This window comes from Centrocercus urophasianus, unplaced genomic scaffold (assembly GCF_019232065.1).
Source record: "Centrocercus urophasianus isolate 14NV4802_14NV808 unplaced genomic scaffold, USGS_Curo_1.0 seq_10, whole genome shotgun sequence".
NCBI classification, from domain to species: Eukaryota; Metazoa; Chordata; class Aves; order Galliformes; family Phasianidae; genus Centrocercus; species Centrocercus urophasianus.
Genome location: NW_024884142.1, coordinates 52,377,766 through 52,396,997, shown reverse-complemented (window position 1 = coordinate 52,396,997; position 19,232 = coordinate 52,377,766).

Genomic DNA, 19,232 nt, shown 5'->3' with positions numbered 1-19,232 from the left:
GTTGTAGATAAAGTATATGGTGTTGTGGAACAGCATGGAGATGCATTTGATTGAAAAGGCACTGTAGTGTTTCCTGAAAAAGTAAGGGAGTTGCATTTGCTTATTAAACGTGTTATTTTGGTACTATAACTTCGAACATGATTTTGGATTTTATTTTTTTTATTTAATTTAAGGAGCATATACAATCATGCAGGTGCACATGTTCTCAAGCTATCAAGCCCTGCGTGTTTTTCTTTTGAATGCTTTTGAAAATTGGTACACAGTTTGTGTGCTTTTACATGTTTTACATGGGGTTGTTTTTTTTTTTAGTAAATTTTGGGGAATCTTATGTTTTCTCTTTTTTTTTTTTTTTCCTTTTCTGCTCAGTGTACCATGGTATACCTGGTTTCCACTTTGTTTGTACTTAAAAACATATCTTGATCTGCCTCTCCTTTCATGTATCTTGTGTAATAGATTTTGCAGGAGGTGCCTAGAAAGCATTGTTGGTTTCCCTATAAAAATGTGGTTTGTCCAAATTCTTTACTGTCTACATGATTGGCAGATTGACTCATTGCCCTATTTTTCCTTGATGATTTGGAGTTGTAAGAGTTGTCCAGCTGTTGCTTAATAAAATTTTGCAGACTAGAAAATTCCTGACTTGTTTTTGTTGCATTTTCATCATGTTGAGCACCTTAAATACTTTAAAAGTAGTTGACAAGCCTCCTCTGGAGTGACCTGAATAATAAATAGCCAGAAGCCCCTGTGCTTTCCGATTTCAGTAACTGTTTTAAGTTCCACTGAACCCAATCCATGTACCAGGCTGTAGGACTGTGTCAGTCATATGGGAGGACAGATGGCAAAATTGTCATGGTAATACTTTTCCCATCTGCCTGAACATCAGCCAGTTCTTGTGCCATTTCTCCTCTGCTTGCTTTCCTTTCTAAGGAGGTTGTCTTTGGCATTTCTGGTAGTTCTCATGTTGTCCTTGATACACTGGAAACTTTAACATTACCACAAGGAACTCTTCTGTCTATTGTCTTTAATAACAGAATAAAATGCTGTGATGGCTAGTGTTCCTTCACATTTTTAGCAAACATAAACATTCAGGGACTGAAGAAACCATAATAATAAGCAGTAGTAAAGTATTATACCTGGCATAATGTACACCCTAACTGTAGCATAAATGAGAGAATCTTGATGTCAGTTCCCATAGCAAGTTCTCATAATGGGTCCTCGTTACCTTTGGAGTGTTGCAGGAGTCTCTGATGGATCCTGACCTCTTTACCATATTCATGGGTGGCCTTGAAAAGAGTTTGAATACTGAGCTATAGAGTTTATTGATGATATGAAGTTACTTACAATAGTGAAGGCAGTGACCAGTCATGAAGGATCTCAGGCCTTTATCACAGTTGGCAATAAAATAGCAGATGAAGCTCAGCATGGATAAATGCAGAGTCATCCTCATGGGGGATAATAAGCAAGTGTAGATTCACGTGTGCAGTAACTGTCTCTGAAATGACCTCTGCCACTCAGGAGAGACTGAGGACACTACAGTTGAGCCAGAAAGTTTCTGGCAATAGCCAGAGACTGGGAGAGTACTAGGACTAAATACCACATGAATTTCCTCTGTCCATTCTCTTCCTGGGGGATTTGCAAATGGCTTTTGTAGGAAGCTAAGCATGAGTCTTGAATGGATTCTAATTTTGAGCCAGTGCAGCTATTCCTATTCCAGCACTTCTAAAGCAAGCATAAAGCAAGCATAGTGTATAGAGGAGGCAGACTTAACTTTGATTTGGGGTGTGTCATAGTTCAGTGACGAAGATTTGTGTGGTCATCTATTTCTAGAAGGAAATCCTATGCTTTCTCTGGCTTTTTTATTTATCAATGCAGTGTATTTACAAAAATAAGAATTATGTGAGTCCCGTGCCCTCTGATTTTGCTGCCTGTTCAAAGGTAAGAAGGAAATGTGAGGGAACACTGTTTAATCAGTGGCTCTTTAAAGAGAAACTGAGAATACAGCAGCTATACACAGAGTTAAGCTTGTATATATGATTTAATAACTACTAGCTGTGGGCTTTTTTATCGAGACAGGTTATTGTTGGTGTTCTCTGGTCTGGCATTTTCCACTTTCTGTTGGCATTACTACCAGAATCACAAAGAATAATAAAATAGCAATCTTTACTTACTACTATTTTTTTTTCAACAGCAGCCCAGCTTTCAATATGCAGTGTTAACAGGATAGACGCAGAAGCTAAGCAATTACCTAGTTGTGAGGGTGTTGCATAAGATCAGGGGAAAAAAATTGCAGCACTTCACGCCAATTGAAATTCATCTCAGCCCTTTCATCTGGTTCCTCATCCATTATGGCCGTGTATACCTTATTCTCATTTTCTGCTCTGTTTAAAATGAACACATTTCATACCTTTTTTTTTTGATTGATCAAAGCGAAAACTATTGATCTGGGGGAATGTTTTGGTTTGTGCATCTCCTGATATTTTTAGCTTTACCAATGGTTCCTCACTTTCCTCAATTTCTCACTTCCCCACAGATAAGGAGAAAAGTTAGATTTGAACTGCAGTAAATACTTTTTCATTGTTTTTCCCCTTTCAATTTGCATTCTGTGGTGACCATCTTCTTTCCTAAAATGAGGGCAACTTTGTTGTGCAGGTTTGGTGAGATTAATTTCTTCCTTTTCTTGTCAAAGCCATCTAGGACTTTTTTATTTTTCGTGATCTGAATGTTTGCTTTAGAAAAGGGTCTGAATGAGTTGGTTACTGCAAAAGGGAAGATACTCAGAATGATTTAAACCTCTGACATCTCTACTTGCCTCGTCTGGAGACAGCCAAATGCAGTGTCTCATCTTCATATGTGGCATCACTGTGATTCTTTTTAATGAGGGAAGCATCTTGGCTTTCTTGAGATCTGTGAACATACCTCAAGATTTTTCTTGTTGAGCTGCTGTAGTAACTAGTGTAAGCTGAGGTGTCAAGCATTCATTTTGACCGGCTCCATTTGTATGACATGGAGAGTATTTTGTGACTTCTCCATATAGTTCTGTCCATAAAATTGCTGCTACTGTTCTTAATTACGTTATACCAATAATGTTATCTGTAGCTTATAAAATATATGAGTTTTGTAGATTTGAGTTGTGTCTGATCAACAGAGCTTATCAGTGACTGTGAAAAAGGACTGAACAACTTTCAGAAAATGTGGGTTACATATAATCCACACTGGAAGCACTGGAAGTTCTGTTATGAACTGCCTAACTTCCAAATGCCAATGAATTGTCCCCTCAGGCCATAAATTCAATCAAAGAGTATCCTTTTGAGAGCTGCCAAATTCCCCAAACAATTCCATCTCTGAAGATTGTGGAAAACATGAGTGAAATGCCACAGACTGAATGTCATCAGAAGCATATGGTGTATTCATGATGAAGAAGCTGTTGGGTGAGTATGACAGTAGCAGTGAGAGAGAGTTCAAGGAAGTCAGTGAAGCTGCCTGGGGTGGATCAGCAGCACGTGTGATAGAATGTCCCTTACTTCAGAGGGAAAAGAAACCCAGGTATTTGAGACGATGAGAAGCTCATGAGTCAATGCATAAGTGTCAGTCACTTGTGTTCAGATATAGCAGTGCAAAATACTACAATGATGGTCATCCTCACCATCATCACTACAAAGATAGTGGCTGTGGAAGCTTGATTTATTTGTAGAAATTGTTACCATGTGAACGCTAAACATAGAGAATCAAAATGGTAGAAAATTGAGAAAATGATTATCTAAAATTAAAATATTCTCAAATAGAAAATGTTGCATACTAAGAGCCACTCACACCCATAAGGAAAATGTTTTTATTTTTTCAAAGATAGTAACAACAAACAACCTCATAGCAAGATTGCTTGCATCTGTGAAGTTACAGACAACCTAATAAAGAAAGAATAAAAAAAAGGAAATGCAGCTGTCCTATGCTGGAGTACAGTTTGAAAGACTGAAATACCAAAACATGGAATTCAATATTGAAAATATTCCCAAAGTTGCTACGTTAATCTGCTTTGCGTAGCTTGCTCAGTGCAAGAGACAAAGTCAAAAACAATCAAAAGAACAGATGTTTAAGATGTTCTAAGTACAGTTACAGAGACAAGTGATGACATCAGCTGTCTTTAAATTGGATCTCGGAATTCTTTTGGAAGACATAGTGTAGCAGGCAATTCAGAAATAATCATTTAAAGACAATCAGAGAACAGGATGGACGATGAAATTTACTCTCAAAATAGTTAAGCAGGGAAGTAATTATATGAATGAGGTAGTAATCATATGAAACAACGGAGATTCACAATTTAACTAATTAATTTCAAAATAACCCATGAAGACCCATAAGTGCATATGATTTTAAAATACTGAGTGGGTGTTGAAGTTTTGAAAAGTTTTAGAGTTCTGGATAAATGCAGTCAGTGCTAGTGAGCCATATTCTGTCAGTCTACTCGCTGGCCAATTTTGGATGCTATAACCTATTAAATTTTATCAAGTTAGGAGAGAGGGAGCACATAATGACTTTTAAGAGGATGTCTTTGATTTGCCTTCATAGAAACGTTATGAGTAGATGTCCAAGTAGGGAATGTAGGATGTTTTCAAGTACCAACAGAAAGAATGGAGTTTGAAAGTGCTCAGGAAAGGATGTTGGTGAAATCTGATGGGAAAAATATTGTTTTGCAACGTAGACAGCCAAAGCAGTCTCTTTTGTGCTGGCTGCATTGTATGGATTATAAGTGTGACTCCTGCTGAGATCATCATTGTTTCTATTAATATATATTAATTTATTCCAGCAAATGAAGAGGGTTAACCAGGCATTGACATCACCATGTCATTAGCACTACTGGGTTGTACACAAGCTGCAAAATTTATGTCAGATTTGATATTTCCGAAAGATGATAATAAAAGGTGCAGAAAGATTCAACGGAATATCCAAAGCAAGCATCCATTTCAAAAACATAGCTGTAGGAATGGAGAAAGGTTTTTAATCTCATCAGCAGCTCAGACTTAATCATATCCTTAGCAGAAGAGGGGAAATCTATGTGATGAATTCTCCATGTCATACTTGAGCCCCTAAGAAAATCAGTGACCACTGTGAAAAACTCCCACTTCCTAAATTCTCTCATGAGAAGCTGATGGACTTGTTTGGAGGTAGTGTATGCCTCAACAGATGGATATAAATCATCCATAATCTCCACTGAAGATACAGCTATTCTTGAGCTCAGTCGTCAGTTCAGAAATGTTATGTCTTACCCAGAATATCAGGTGGTTGGAACACAAGGCTGGACAATATTTACAGATGAAATTCAGTGCTCAGAGGTTCATGTTTGTGGAGAAATAGCAAGCTTACATGTTGTGGGAGGATGTAGTGCTGCTACAGTGCTTTTACAGGTGCAGATAGAAAACTCTTGCAGATATAGCTTCGTATTCCAACAGATGTCTTTAAAACATAGGTGAAAAAATCCCATTATGGGCAATACTAGATGTCAGTATGTTTTTCTTATGAGCCTTTCTCAACAACAAATGAAGCTGTCTTTGAGCATGCAAAGATTGTCAGTTTGCACTGTGTACATTTACATTGGGATTTGGAGACAGTTTTTTGCTCAGTTTTGTAAGCTGTGACTGGTAAATTCAGTCTGGATACTGGATTTTTGGACCATACCATCAAAGCTGTCTTTCACATTTATTAAAGTCAGGGGTACCCTCTGTCAATACAAATGTCCAAATCAGTTATGCTGTTGCTTGAACAAAGAGGTGCAACTCAATGCCTAGTAGAAGATCAAAGATGAAGAGACAACAATATCATTTCACTGAAAATTTGTAAGATATGGAGGGGAATTATGTTGTTTGAAATAAAATCTTGTGAATGTTTTATATTAGCATGTAACGGGAAACATGCCATCTTTTTATGGTGCCTCTGAACAGTGGATTGTTGTTATTGTATTAAGAATCAATTTTTGACTGGTAAGTATTAAAGCTTAAATGTTATAATGGAAAAAATTGTTGCCAACAGGGAGGGCACCATTTTTAAAAGCTTTATCAATGCTTGCAGGCTGACAAAGGCTGTAGAACCTGAACAAAATCTTGCAACATTCATGTCTTCAAAAAGCATTAGTAAACTTTGCTACTTCAAACGACACTGGAAGCTGAATTTTCTGACCTTGGTTCATAAAGTCTGGGCTCAGTGCTACTCACAAGAGCTTTATACACAGCAAGCTCACCAAATTAACTGGATTTTCCACCCAGGTGGTTTTTGACAACGATTTTTCTAGCACAGGGACACTGAGAAGCCCTATAACAACTGTTATCTGTGCCTGACTCAGAGTAGTTGAATAATCCATTATTTCAGCTCCTCAGTGTTGCATCCTAATGGCTTTCCTTTTATCTGCTCCATTCTTTATGTCCCTTGATGTTTTCGTTAAGCCGTAAAAAATAACATCTCCAGCACAACACTTTGGTTTCGTATTGTGTAATACAGCGTATCACCAAGTCTCAAAGGAAGATGATTCTGCACTGTTTTTGTAGTGTGGTGGGCGACAGGGGCTTTTTGTAGCAGCGTGTAAGAACTGAGGAGAGATCATCTCTCTTCACTATTGTAAAATGGGCAGACAGATCCACGAGGAAACCTCTGGTTCTCAGGGTGTACAGTGGTGGGCACAGAAATACAGGGTAGTTCATCCCATTTCATCCCACCTGTATGAATCCACCCAGGGGGAAGCCTGCTTATGGAGAAGGTGATGAATGAACATTCAGACTGCAGCAGTAGTGACTAACATCACCGTTGGAAAGATAGAGAAGGTCAGGGAACCAGAGACTGCAGCAGTGTGTAATGGTACATCACAAAAATAAATGTGAAACACACATTCTTGCTGCAACAGAAATCCCCTGAGACTGCAAAGCAGTGAATCTGAGCAAGGCAGCAGGAGGAATATTTATTGTAATTCCCTGAGCAATCAGGGAGTACACCCACAGTCAGCCAGGAGAGACGGCTTGAATCATCAAAGCATTTCAGATCTGGGACCAATGCAGAGATGAGAGTAAGCTGCATCATTTCCAATTGCTCCAAGCACAGATGCAGTAAGCAGGAAGTGGACATAGTTTGTCACTGATCCCAAAAGCTGTAATATTAACAATTCGCAGCCATTTCATGTGGGTAGCAATGACTGAATGGAATCTTACTACAGCTTGAAACTGACTGTGCAACTCCCAAATAATACTTCCCAGGAAATTCCTTTTGTGCACAAAGAAGCAAAAATTACATGACACCAAGCAGTGTGTTATGAGAATACAAGCTTCAGAGTCAGTTTTGCAATTTTAGCTCTACAAGGAAGTCTCTCTTGTGAGACAAGCTACAGAGTACATGAACTAACTTCAAGGAAAAAATGTGGGATCTACTAGCTATGTTTTCCCCCTAGCAATGCAAGATGATATCACATAGTACTACTGGAGAACATATTGCGAGACTTGAGAACTTGCAATGTCTTCTTTCTTCTTCTACTAAAATAGGTGGATTTACACTTGTACTAAACTGAATGCCAGACTTCCTCATTAGGTAGTAGTTACTGAGTTGCAGTAATGCCCAGAATGGATCTATGTCAGTTTGTCTCTTTTCACTCTTTTTTTCAGAAGGTTCAAATTGGCTGATTTGTTGTCACGAGTGGCATAAAGTAGGCTGATGACAATTCCAGAGAAGGATGTTCATTTTTATTAACACATTCAAAGTGAGAAATTCCAGGAACCTGAGAGAATGCTTAGCTAACAATACTGGAGGAAAAGTAGGTATGTAGCAGGCCGCACATGCTGACCCAAGGAGCAAGCAAACTAATAAAAAGAATGATATAGGAGTCAGTTAAACTGGAATATAAGGATATAAGCCATAAGAAACTTATTTTAGGTGATATGTCACTATGGTAAAAAAGAGGTCTTACCCTGCTGTGTGCTTTGACACCATTATTTGAGGTTATTACCTCAATTTGCAGATAGGGCCTTTGGTGAAGCACTGCCTTGGATTTTAATGAAGAAATTAGCAATAACTAGTGTGAATGAGATGTGCTTTAAGTGGATTAAGAATGAACTTACATAGCCTACAGCATTGCATTGCCACTGAACAGAGTATTTCTGACAGGATTTTGCAGAGTACTAGATCTGATGATAAGAAGGACTCAGAAGCAGATACAGAACTGTGACCTATAAAATCTGGACATGACACAAAAATGCCAGAATGGTAACTAGGAGAACACCATAAGACATTGCAGACAAAATGCAATTTTATTACAGGCAAATGTGAAGTTAGATGTTTAGGAGCAAGGAATGTACATATATATATCCAGATCAGTAATTTAGCTCAAAAAGCTGCTAGTCTGATGAGTTACAGGTCAGAGCAGACAAGTATCTCAATGTGATATGTTAGCAGATCCAAGAGATGTTCTTAGAAAAAGAGAGCACGATCCTTAGATTTTTAAATAGGGCATTGAAAGTAGGGAATTGATATCACCTGACAGAGCATTGTGTGTGCTTCTAGTACTTAGGTTTTCAAACAGTCTCGGAAAAAGAGGGGATGTTGAAAAATAGTGAAGTTCAAAAATTGAATAAAATGCCTTGCAGCAAGAGTTTTGCCTGTTTAGCTTATTTCAGAGAAGAGCATAATTGAACAATTCTCAGTATCTTAAAAAATTAAAATGGTGGTATCAAAAGGCACTTCAATTTAGCAGAGAAAAGCACAACAGGCACTAATGACTAGGGAAGCTAAAACCAAATACAAAGAAAATGCGTTCAGTGAAGGAAATGATTGACATGGGAACAAAATTCTCCATCCTGTGAGATTTTCCAGTCAACACTGTTCTGTTTAAATGCATTTTGGTTACATGCAGAGGTAAGTTGTGTGAAAGATGCAATGACAAAAGGAGAATTAGCTCCAGAGGCATTTGCTGCATTCTTAGTGCCCTCATCAGCCAGATGCTGACCTGGCAGGAGGACATGACTGGTTTCTTCACTCTGCACACAGAGGTTTTCTTTCCTTCCTACACCAGAACGAGGAGCAAGGGCCTGAGGATGAGGAGGCCCTGTTTTGCGTGGGCTCCTGAATTGGCTACACACGTTTAGATCTGGGAGCTTAGAACTACACCCAAGTCCTTCAAATTAGCTGCAGTCCCATGTGAATGAGAAAGAGACACATTTGTTGGTTTGTGCAGGCTGGGCTGGTTAATTCCAAAATGCTGGTAATTCTGCAATGTGGGCTGCAAAACTAGTTGCCTACGTTTTCTATCTGAGTAAAAATAAGTTGCTGCATGTCACGTTCTGTATTTAATCTTGTGTTTTGCTTTGTGGTTCAGAAGCAATTAGCTAAAGAGAGGAGGCGCACAGGCACAGAGTAAAACCTTTGTTTTACTGCATGTTTCTGGTTAGATGTAGCAGTACCTAAAGGTTGTTTTCATTAATGTACATGTGGCTGTGCATGCAGGCAATAATCTGCTTCTAAGAGGGAAAGGAGAAGCTTTCCAAAACTTTTGACACTTTTCATTATTTTGCTGTTTAATTGCTTCCCTTGAGATATATGTAAAACAGTTCAGAAACAAACAGAACAGTTATAAATAATGTAAAAGTGTCATCAGAATAATAATGTGTAGTGCTCAAGTAGCAAGATTTTGGCAGCAAGAAGGCTGCAAGGCCTCTGTGATGTGGGGGCAGGACTGCCGTGGGTTGGACACAGCTGGTTCCAGGCTGCTCTGATGGCCCCACCTGAGGGCAGGGCTGGGCCCCGCCACCAAGATGGCGGCACCACAGCGAAAGTGTGCTTAAGAAAGGGCAGAAAATGGTGGACAGAGAGAGGAGGGGGGACAAAGAGAGTGAGAAACATCAGGGAGCACCAAGGCAGGAGGAGGAGGAGAAGGTGCTCCGTGACGCCCTGTCAAAGGGACCACTGCCCAGGGAGAGGACTGAAATGCTGATCTCAACTGACAATTAAGTTAGATTTCCTTGTGTTAAGACTGTTTTGACCCTGACGTTGGTGTCCCTGTCTTTATATCAGCCTGCCACCCACGTTTAGCCTTATTATTGCCATATTGTTATTCAATTAATATTGTATATTCCTAAAAGATGAGATTTTATCTCACAAGGGACCTGACTTTCAAAGAAAGGATAATAGGCATCTTAACATAAAGCATACGCATCAAATGTTTTGCTTAAAATAGGCACTTTATAGTGACACTTTATAACTGGCAGCATATAACGTTATATGTATTTTCTCAAACATTTTTCAACTTTCTAGAAAATAAAGCAGTATGGTTTGAAGATAGTGCTTATGAGGCATGCTTGCTACATTCTGCTGTGTGAGAATTAGGAAGTAAAAAATGATGATCTATTTCACTGATTAAGGAAACCAAAATACAAACGGTAAACAGTAATTAAAAGTAAGTGGGTAGTCTTAAGACTTCACTGTTTGTTACCTAGAAGTCACAAGTTGTTGAGTTTTTATCTTCCCTTTCAACTACCATTTTTAACAGGAGTAGGGATAGTTAAACTGCTGTGTGCTATCAGAAACTTTTATTCCAACTGCGATTGATGCTTGAAAGCCAGTAATCACACTAAAACACCACGTTAAAATGTAACTTTAGGACCTTTGTATATGAGAACAGCTGAATCATGGCCTGAACCTATGATTGACCACCTGAGGCGAGCAATGAGTTAGCCCTGGGAGCACAGGTGAAGACAATTCTCCTGTGCTACTGGAAGGGATGGAGCCTGGCTCCATCTCTCCTAAACCCCATTTAAGAGCTGACTGCCACTGGGGAAGAATCTCTTTTGGAGATTGCTCCTCTTGGAGTCTTCTCAGTGAGCCCAGGACAAGGGTAAGCTTTCTTCTTTAGTGTGATAACCTGTTTAGACTAACTTTCCTGTATATTTCTTAATTATAGCATATATATATATATATATATATATATATATATATATATTCATTGATTATGCATCCTTGTCATGCTCCCAATTAGTCCATTTAGGTCTTCCCTTTGCTTTCCAAGTGGGCTTTTCCTTCCCAGCCATACTAAGAGATACAAAGGAGTGTTGAATCAGTGGTAATTAAGTTTTCCTCTTTCTGAGCCTTGAAACTACCTTTTAAGGGAATCTTCTTATCTTTTGATCAAAAGAAATTATAGATCTCGTTTTATTTTCTTGTCTTCCCATCTCTTCAAAGCAGGCAGAAAAATTTGTCTCTGAAGACAGGAAGAGATGAATGTTTCTTGCCTGACTGATCTGAGGGGTCAGGACTCCCAGCTGCAGCGAGTTGCCGAAAGCTTCATTCCTTACAGTGATGACAAGCCCAGCCATGGCTCCAAAGCCCCTGTCAGCTAAGAGATTATTTGCTAAAGATGATCTGTCAAGGGCTGTCCCAGCTGATGCCTCTGTGCCTCTCTTCAAATAAATGAGCAGCCTTGCATCACTGTGAGTGACCCAGCACACCCCCGTGATCCTCTGCAGGAGCAGTAAGGGCCGTATGGCAACAGCCACAGGCATGGAACTGATCAGCTGTGACCAGCTGGTTTTCTGACAGGAGGCAACAGTCAAACCAAGGTGGTTTGGGAACAGGCAGGGGTTATCTTCTTCCCGTATCAAGGCAGTAGTGAAGAAGATGGTGGGATAGACCAAGGTCTTGAAGTCCTGTGGGGCTTAGCACAGTTTCTACTCATCCTATTCAGGGATGCTCACTGACAGCTCCTGCAGGCAGCTAGATCCAGACGTGTATTTGCAGCCTGATGACAGCAGTTCATACTGTCTTACCTTGGGAAAGTCAGCATGAACATCTGTTTTTTTTTTTTTCTGTGCGGTCTTATGTGCCAGTCCTTAGCTCCCCTCTGAAGGGAAACAGCAGTTGTTGCAGTCTGAAGCTGCCTCTCTCCAGCTCAGAGCAATTTTGAAGGGGAAAATATTTTCTGAACAGCTGTGCCTGGTTGTGCTTTTTCTTCTTTTGCTGGAAAAAAAAAAAAAAAAAAAAGACCTCAATTGGCAGCATGCATTTCTTCACCTTCTCAGCACCAGCTACTGTTTCTTCTGAAAGAGCCTAAAGTCATAATCTGGATGCATTTACTTGGATTTCTAAGCTTTGTGTTTAGATACTATCGGAATCTAATATGTGTGGCTAATGTGTAAAATGCTAACTATACACAGGGGAGAATCAGAAAGAAAAACTATGTTGAAGACTTCTGTTAAGCTCCACCTCCAAAATAAACCTTATCCACATGAGATTATATGCTGCACGCAGTGAGCAGATGTTGAGCTTGATCACATTGTAGTTATAGACTCCTGGGGCTGTTCTTCCCCTCGCTGGGAGCACCCAGGGGATGTATGAAGTTCCAGACATTTAGCTTCTAACTGAGATTTATAGGATTCTCAACATTGCTTTAGGTTGGCTTGTTCCCAGATGCAGTTTGATGCTGCCTGTCTCTTATTATGTGCTGTAAAAAGCAGCAGAACTCAAACAAGACTGACACAGAAGTTGCTGTTTTAAGTGTTCTCAAAGTGCCCTGAAATGCATATGACAAGTTGTTGTCCTCAGAGTCAAAGTGCAGGGAATGTGCTGGTTGCTCTTGCATCTTGTCAAAACTGTGAGTCTTTGACCTCCCTTTGCTTTTAATGAAGTTGTGCAATCTGCAGAATTGGATGCTTTTCTGTGCCAGCCTACTGTAATCCATGAATGTACGAAATAGGCAGGAAGCAATGATAACCTATAAAGACAGCAGTGTGATCAGTTGGCTCCTGAGGAGTAGTGGTTTAATTCATTAGAATTTGCCAAAAGAAGACAGGCAGGTGGTTTTAATAGTAGTGACTGTTTAGTATTGTCTGTTTTAATGATCAAGCTCTGCCCTAAAGTGGCGAGTCTCTTTGCTCCTCTTTGGGCCTTCTGCCAGAACAGTTCACGTTCTATTGTTTGTAGCCTTCCAGCCTAAGTCTGTGTGTGTGTGTGTCTGTGTGTGTGTGTGTGTGGCTTTTATCTTGTTGCCTATGTCTTTTCAGACTTAGAAATACCCAGAGCTGGGAAGGAAAATTTCTCATTTGAAGACAATTCTTCCTCTCCTTACCCCACCTATGGTGGGAGCCATGTTGTCCCATTGCACCACCTGAAATGACATCTCATGTACCTCATCTTGGTGAGATGTGGAAGTTGACTGATAACTACAAGGGATAAAATGTAGACTGAGGGCAAGACTGCAGAACAGCTCAGTCTGACTTCCTGAACTCACGTAGGGAAGATGCTTCCATGGGAAAGACAGTAAAGCAGATTTTGAGATTTATATCTATGCTCTCTGGAAACAATAATAATGTATCAGTAGCAGCAGCAAGCTTTCGTTCTTAGTGTGCACACCACAGCTGACGTGAATTCAATTCATGGAAAATATTAAGGTTGGAATTGATAGAGTCGTGTTTACTGAGGAAAGTTTAAAGTCTAACATAGGTGGAGGTGACACAGCACTATTCCAAATGAAAAGGCATCGGTAGAAGCCATTCTTAAACTCCAAACAGCGCAATTCCTAAGGTCGGGCCCTTTGCAGCCTTACGACTGTGAAAAGAAGGTTTAGCATAGAATTTCTTTTACGCATATTAGGCTGCCAAAGGGTCAGGAAGGTAAAAGAGATTATGAATAATCAGGGCATTCATTGCAAACAGAGGCAGAATGTTTTTAAGAATAGAGTGGTTTGCATATATATGTATATAAGGCATTGAGCCTCCATCTGTTCGCAGGGACGCTCAGCCAGAGCAGAGGTCTCTCCTCGGCCCTGGGCCGCGGCTGCCGCTGTCCGTGGTGCTGAAAAAGCAGCACCGAGCGGAAGCCCCACCCCGAGGAGCTGCGCAGCGCGGGGCGGGCCGTGCAGCGGTATGGCGGAGCGCTGCGCCTGAGGCGGCATGGAGGCGGATTTCGCCGCTTTCGGCAGCCCGCTGTGCGGCGAGCTCAAGCGCTTCTGCAAGCGGGTACGGGAGACCTACCGGGAGATCAGGGAGGACCTCACCCCCTACAAGGATGATCGCTATTATCGGTAAGCGCGGTGCGGAGCTCCCGGAACGGGACCGTGTCGCAGGGGTGGCTCCGCGGGGCTGGCAGCGGGGAACGCGAGGTGTCCCGACTGGCCGATCCGAGGGTCTGGCCAAGGGGGAAAGGATCTGTGGTCGGTTTAAGGCACAAGGCCCTACTGATAGCTGGCAGCTCCCCAGACGCTGCACAGCCAACCCAGCACCCCCCTTCTGCCTCCAGCATCCAGATCGCACAGGTGCCTAGTGCAGATATCCCTCTGCACAGCCCTGCGCTAGGCCTATCCTCTGCCATGTAGCTGGGTATAAAAAGGCCACGAAACAGCGCTGGGAGAACTATAAAATCGGTTAGGGTATGATAGTTATTGACGATGCTGGATTGGAAGGAATGATGGATGTCCTGAATGGAACTGTACACTGCTTCTGTGCCTGTCTGCTGTGTCCATAATAGCTAGCGGGTATGCATGTTCGGGTATTGCACAAAGCTAGGAAAATAATGAAAGGTAATAGCCTCAAGTTGTGCCAAGGGATGTTCAGGTATTCAGATATTAGGAAAAAAATATTCTCAGAAATAGCGGCAGTGCATTAGAACAGACTGCCCAGAGAGGCAGGCACCCACCATCCCTGGGGATGTTTGAGAAACTGTAGATGTGGCACTAAGGAACATGGCTAGTGGACATGGTTGGGATTGTCTGATGGTTGGACTAGATGATCTTAGTGGTCTTTTCCAACATTAAAGATTCTGTGACTCCAAATGTGCTTGAGGACATGGCTATAAATTAAATGAATTTTTGGCTCAGAGAAATGATTTTAAAAAGTTTAATGAAAATTAGAAGGAACAAATGCCAGGAACTACACAGACAATAATATTCACAAATACAGGTTGGTGAATGAAGAGTTACATATGTTTTTGTAAAAAAGGATATGGGAACAGTGATGTTTTACAAGACAAGGGCATATCAAAAAAGACATGGATGTGGTGTCTGTTCACTTCAGGCAAAAAGAAAGGCTAGGCGCCTTGCGAGGTGCTCTCCTTTGAGCTCTACTATGAATCTGAGTATTATTACTTCTGAGTGTTTTTGGACAGTTCTCCTGCTTAGGTCATTGGATTTCAGTATGCTATGCCTGCTTTCCCCATTGAAGGCTGTGGAACATCATAGTGAATCTAGCCTCTTGTTCTCAATAGCAAGGATTACAGAGCATCATACAGGTTGGAAAAAGCACCTGGCAGCTTGGCGGAGTTTAAAACAGCCACGGTCTGTGCTGTCAGAGCAGGGCTCATTGCACCTGGGCACAATGTGTGGTACCATGGAAAGCAATGAAGTGTGATGAAGATCTACCTCTGTGCTTCTGGAGAGCAGTAATGAGTATTGACGCTGGAATGAATAAAGAAGGGAGGAACAATCATTAGATTAAGAGATGAGAGGTCCTGGGATATGCGTGTGCTCAGTTTTCTTTTCAGAAGAAACCCAAGCTCTCTGAAGAAAATACTTCTTAACGCTGTTATATGATTGCAAGTACATACGGAGGGACTTTTTGTGTTGAACAGAGAAGACACAACGTCACTGAATCAAATGGGCTTGTAGAGTTAGCATTAGATTGCCTTTCCTTCAGAGAGCATATCCCCACAAGGTATCCGTTGGAGAACTTTTAGGATGGTAAATGGTGAAATTGAGATATTTTGTGCTCTTGGGAAGGAGACAACTTTTCATGACAAAGATACTATGCTAGTATTTCTCTGCATTCCTAAGATCTTAACCTCACTGACTTAAACCAAATGAGTTTCTTGCTACTGTTACTGCATACCTGCTATTGCATGAATGCATGGGTCAATGGATGCAGCAGTGCCATCTGCCTTTAGATTCTTGGTAAGATGGAAGATCTCTGCTCACTAGTTTTAGATACTACAGCGCATTCTTCTTACAGCCAACTCTCACTTGCAGGAAGGATAATTAAGAATTTCATCCTTTTTCTTTATTTTATTCAGTACTTTTGGTCAGGTTACAAATGAGCATCAACTCAAGGATGCAATGGGGAGCCTAACCCCTCTGAAGACAGAAGACGTTTTGGAAATTTGACCAAAGAATTGTGGTGTGGCTTCAAAACAAAGAGATTGTCTAAAATAGTGGGATTACTAAAAGCAAATAATGTATCAGACCAACAAAGTGAAAAGACAATAAAACCATATAAGAGCAAGTTTTTTCCTCTCATGCACTGTGTACATAAATGTGTGGCTATTGACCACTGCCAGTCTTAACTCTCTCCTCCTTCTTGAGAAGCCATTTGGCACTGACTGATAGTTTCCGTTGCCGTTATGGAAATTGAGAGCTCTAGTCCATTAAGTGTTAGGGTAGGAGAGGGGCTTGAGTTTGCAAGTAATCAATTTTTGCTAGGAAAGATAAATAAATAAATAAAACATTGACTGCTACAATCTCACTTCTGAGTTCTGTAGGGACACTCAAGGAGTGTCAACAGGGAACAGGAACACTCAGGACTGAAAGGCTTTGGGGCAGAGGTGATGGAAGGATGGAAGAATATCAAACTTTGTGCCCTTTGTGGCTGGCAGGGTAGTAGCTCTTCTTGACTCTGCTTATGCATTATGTTGATATGTGCTCATCTTCAGGGACTGGGGAGTTGGTGAGGGGAATGACCTAGCTCAGAGGCAGCTGGTGAAGCTCTTATCCCAAGCAGATGTGCTCTCACTGCATGGTGGCTGAGTCACTTCTGATTCAGCTCTGAGGCTGTCTAGTGACATCTTTTTGGTGACAATTTCCTTTCAGGCACTGTGCTTTTTTTTTTTTTTTTTTTTTTTTTTTTTTTTTTTTAACATGTTGTTCAACAGCCATATGTGATCGGCCTTTTCCTTGGTAATAGGTAACAACTAAAAGTGAGATACTCGTCAGCCATCTCAAGCTATGTCATCCTCAGTCCTCAAAGCTGCAGAATTCACTCTGTATGAATGAAAGGGAATCCACGTTAGTGAGTTTGTTCTGTTCAATAACCCGTAATCCAAATTGTGCCTTTTGATATACAACTCCATGAGCAAGTGGCGCTGGATGACCTAGCTCTTGAGAGAGGATGAGGAGAGCAGGGTAAGCCATGTCTCAGTATGCCAGTCAATGCCATCTGTCTAGGTTAAGAGTTCCCTCAAGACAGTGTGGCGCTTTGTGGTATGGTTGAACAAAAGAAGTTTGCAGACTAATGCATGTGATACTAAATAACCTAACTGGTGACCCTGGAACAAGGTTGGATGGACGTAGTGCTGCTACAGCACTACGTAAGTCATTGGCATGCTGGGAGATGCTTGGTGCAGTAGATAATCTTAGAGAAGTCAGAAGGGAGAAGTGATACATTATCCTATCAGCCCTTGATTTATTACAGTGGTTTCAGAGCCTGTTCTAACTTTTAGCCCTGAAAAATGGCTGCAAACAGGCTACTTCAGTGAACACTTTGTTACCTGATGCCTCCACTCCCACCAGTCACTTCCTTCCTTTTCCACTGTGCCTGCTAGGCCATGGCAGGGCAGGAGGAGCTGGTGGAGAGCTGGCAGCTAATGACTCTCTCTTCCCTGCATTAAGCAATTTTAAATAAGATACTGGTTTAAAAAATGAGCTTACTGCCAATTGTACTAAAACACCTGCGCATTTTTCTCTTGAACATGTCATCAATGAGGTATGCCAAGCTTACTGGAAGGTACAGCCTGGCAGTTAGCTGACATGAATTTCTGTGAGAGTTTCATAACTCTGTCCTCAGCTAACATTGCAGAGTTCAGCATTTTTATAGGAAAACAAGCAATTAAAGTGCCTTCCTGATAAACAGGAGAGCAGGAGGGTGGCTTAATTGAGGTCTATCTTCAAATTGATTACCTGTAAGCAACAACTTGATATTCATGAAAAAAACAATGTCAGGTTAATGAACATAGCCTGCTAGCCTATCAGCTGATACAGGGAAGCACCGTGCTGATGTCGAGTTTAGCAGTGATACTCCAAGATTAAGAGAATGACCTACAGGCTGCTCTGAATGGCTCTAGTGTGAAGGACGCAGCTGGGCCTGGAATGTCTCAGCACAGCCTTTTTGTGCGGTTATGGTGTGATCCCCCATGCTGTAAGCTCTGACTGAGGTGATGGGTACTGATGTCGCTGGCTAGACGCATTGCCAGGAGCCTTCTGTTAGGTTCACCACAGCCACACGGGGGCAGACAGGGCTGGCAGCTCACCAGTAACAATGTCAATTGCCCTTAGGCTAATCAAGTAAAATTATTGAGAGTATATTATTGATGTTAAGTGCCTTTAAAAACGGACTGTAGTGAAACCATTTAGCTGCCTAAGCAAGCTTTTAATGGAAGCATGGAGGAGATGTTTTTTAATCATACATTGGGTTGATTGATGTGATTATTTCTGGAGTCACACTGAGGTGGCTGGACCCTACATACATGACACGTGTCACAGCAAGTAGGTAGCTCTGAGTCTCATCCTGTCCTGGGCACCGGGTATGCAAGTGTACCTCTGGGGTCAGCTTCTTCTCGCAGGTAGCAGCAATAGGGATGGGAGGGAATGGCCTCAAGTTGCACCAGGGGAGGGTCAGGTTGGATATTAGGAAAAAATTCTTGTCAGGAAGAGCAGTGAGACACACTGGTGCAGGATGCCCAGGGAGGTGGTGCAGTCACTGTCCCTGGAGGTGTTCAAGAGCCTTGTGGATGTGGCACTGAGGGACGTGGTCAGTGGTTGTGGTGGTGATGAGTTGGCAGTTGGACTAGGGATCTTAGAGGTCTTTCCAACCGTAATGATTCCATGATTCTAATTGCAGCACGGACTTTCAGAACCGAATGTTACAGCCATGAAAACTGAGCACAAAATACAAATTGGCAACATCCCCGGTTCACCAATTCTCATTATCTCCACCAGCTGCACTGACAGCAGTTGCCCAGCCTCGGGAGACTCAGCAGGAAGGCAGAATAAAACCCAGCTTCATCTTAGCACCTGTGCAAAATGAAGTTACTTCTAGAGGCTGCGAGATAACGGCTCACTCCCAGGTTCCATCCCCAGCACCCGAGGTCCCCCGGCAGCGCAGCCGCTTCGTGCGCAGTGTCCGCCCCGTGTCCGCTGCCGCTCGCCGTAGCGGCGCCGCCGCCCCCTCCTAGCGGCGTCGCCCTTCGCTCCCGTGGCGGCGCGGCGGGGCGGGCGGGTGACGCAGTCGGAAGCCGCCGGG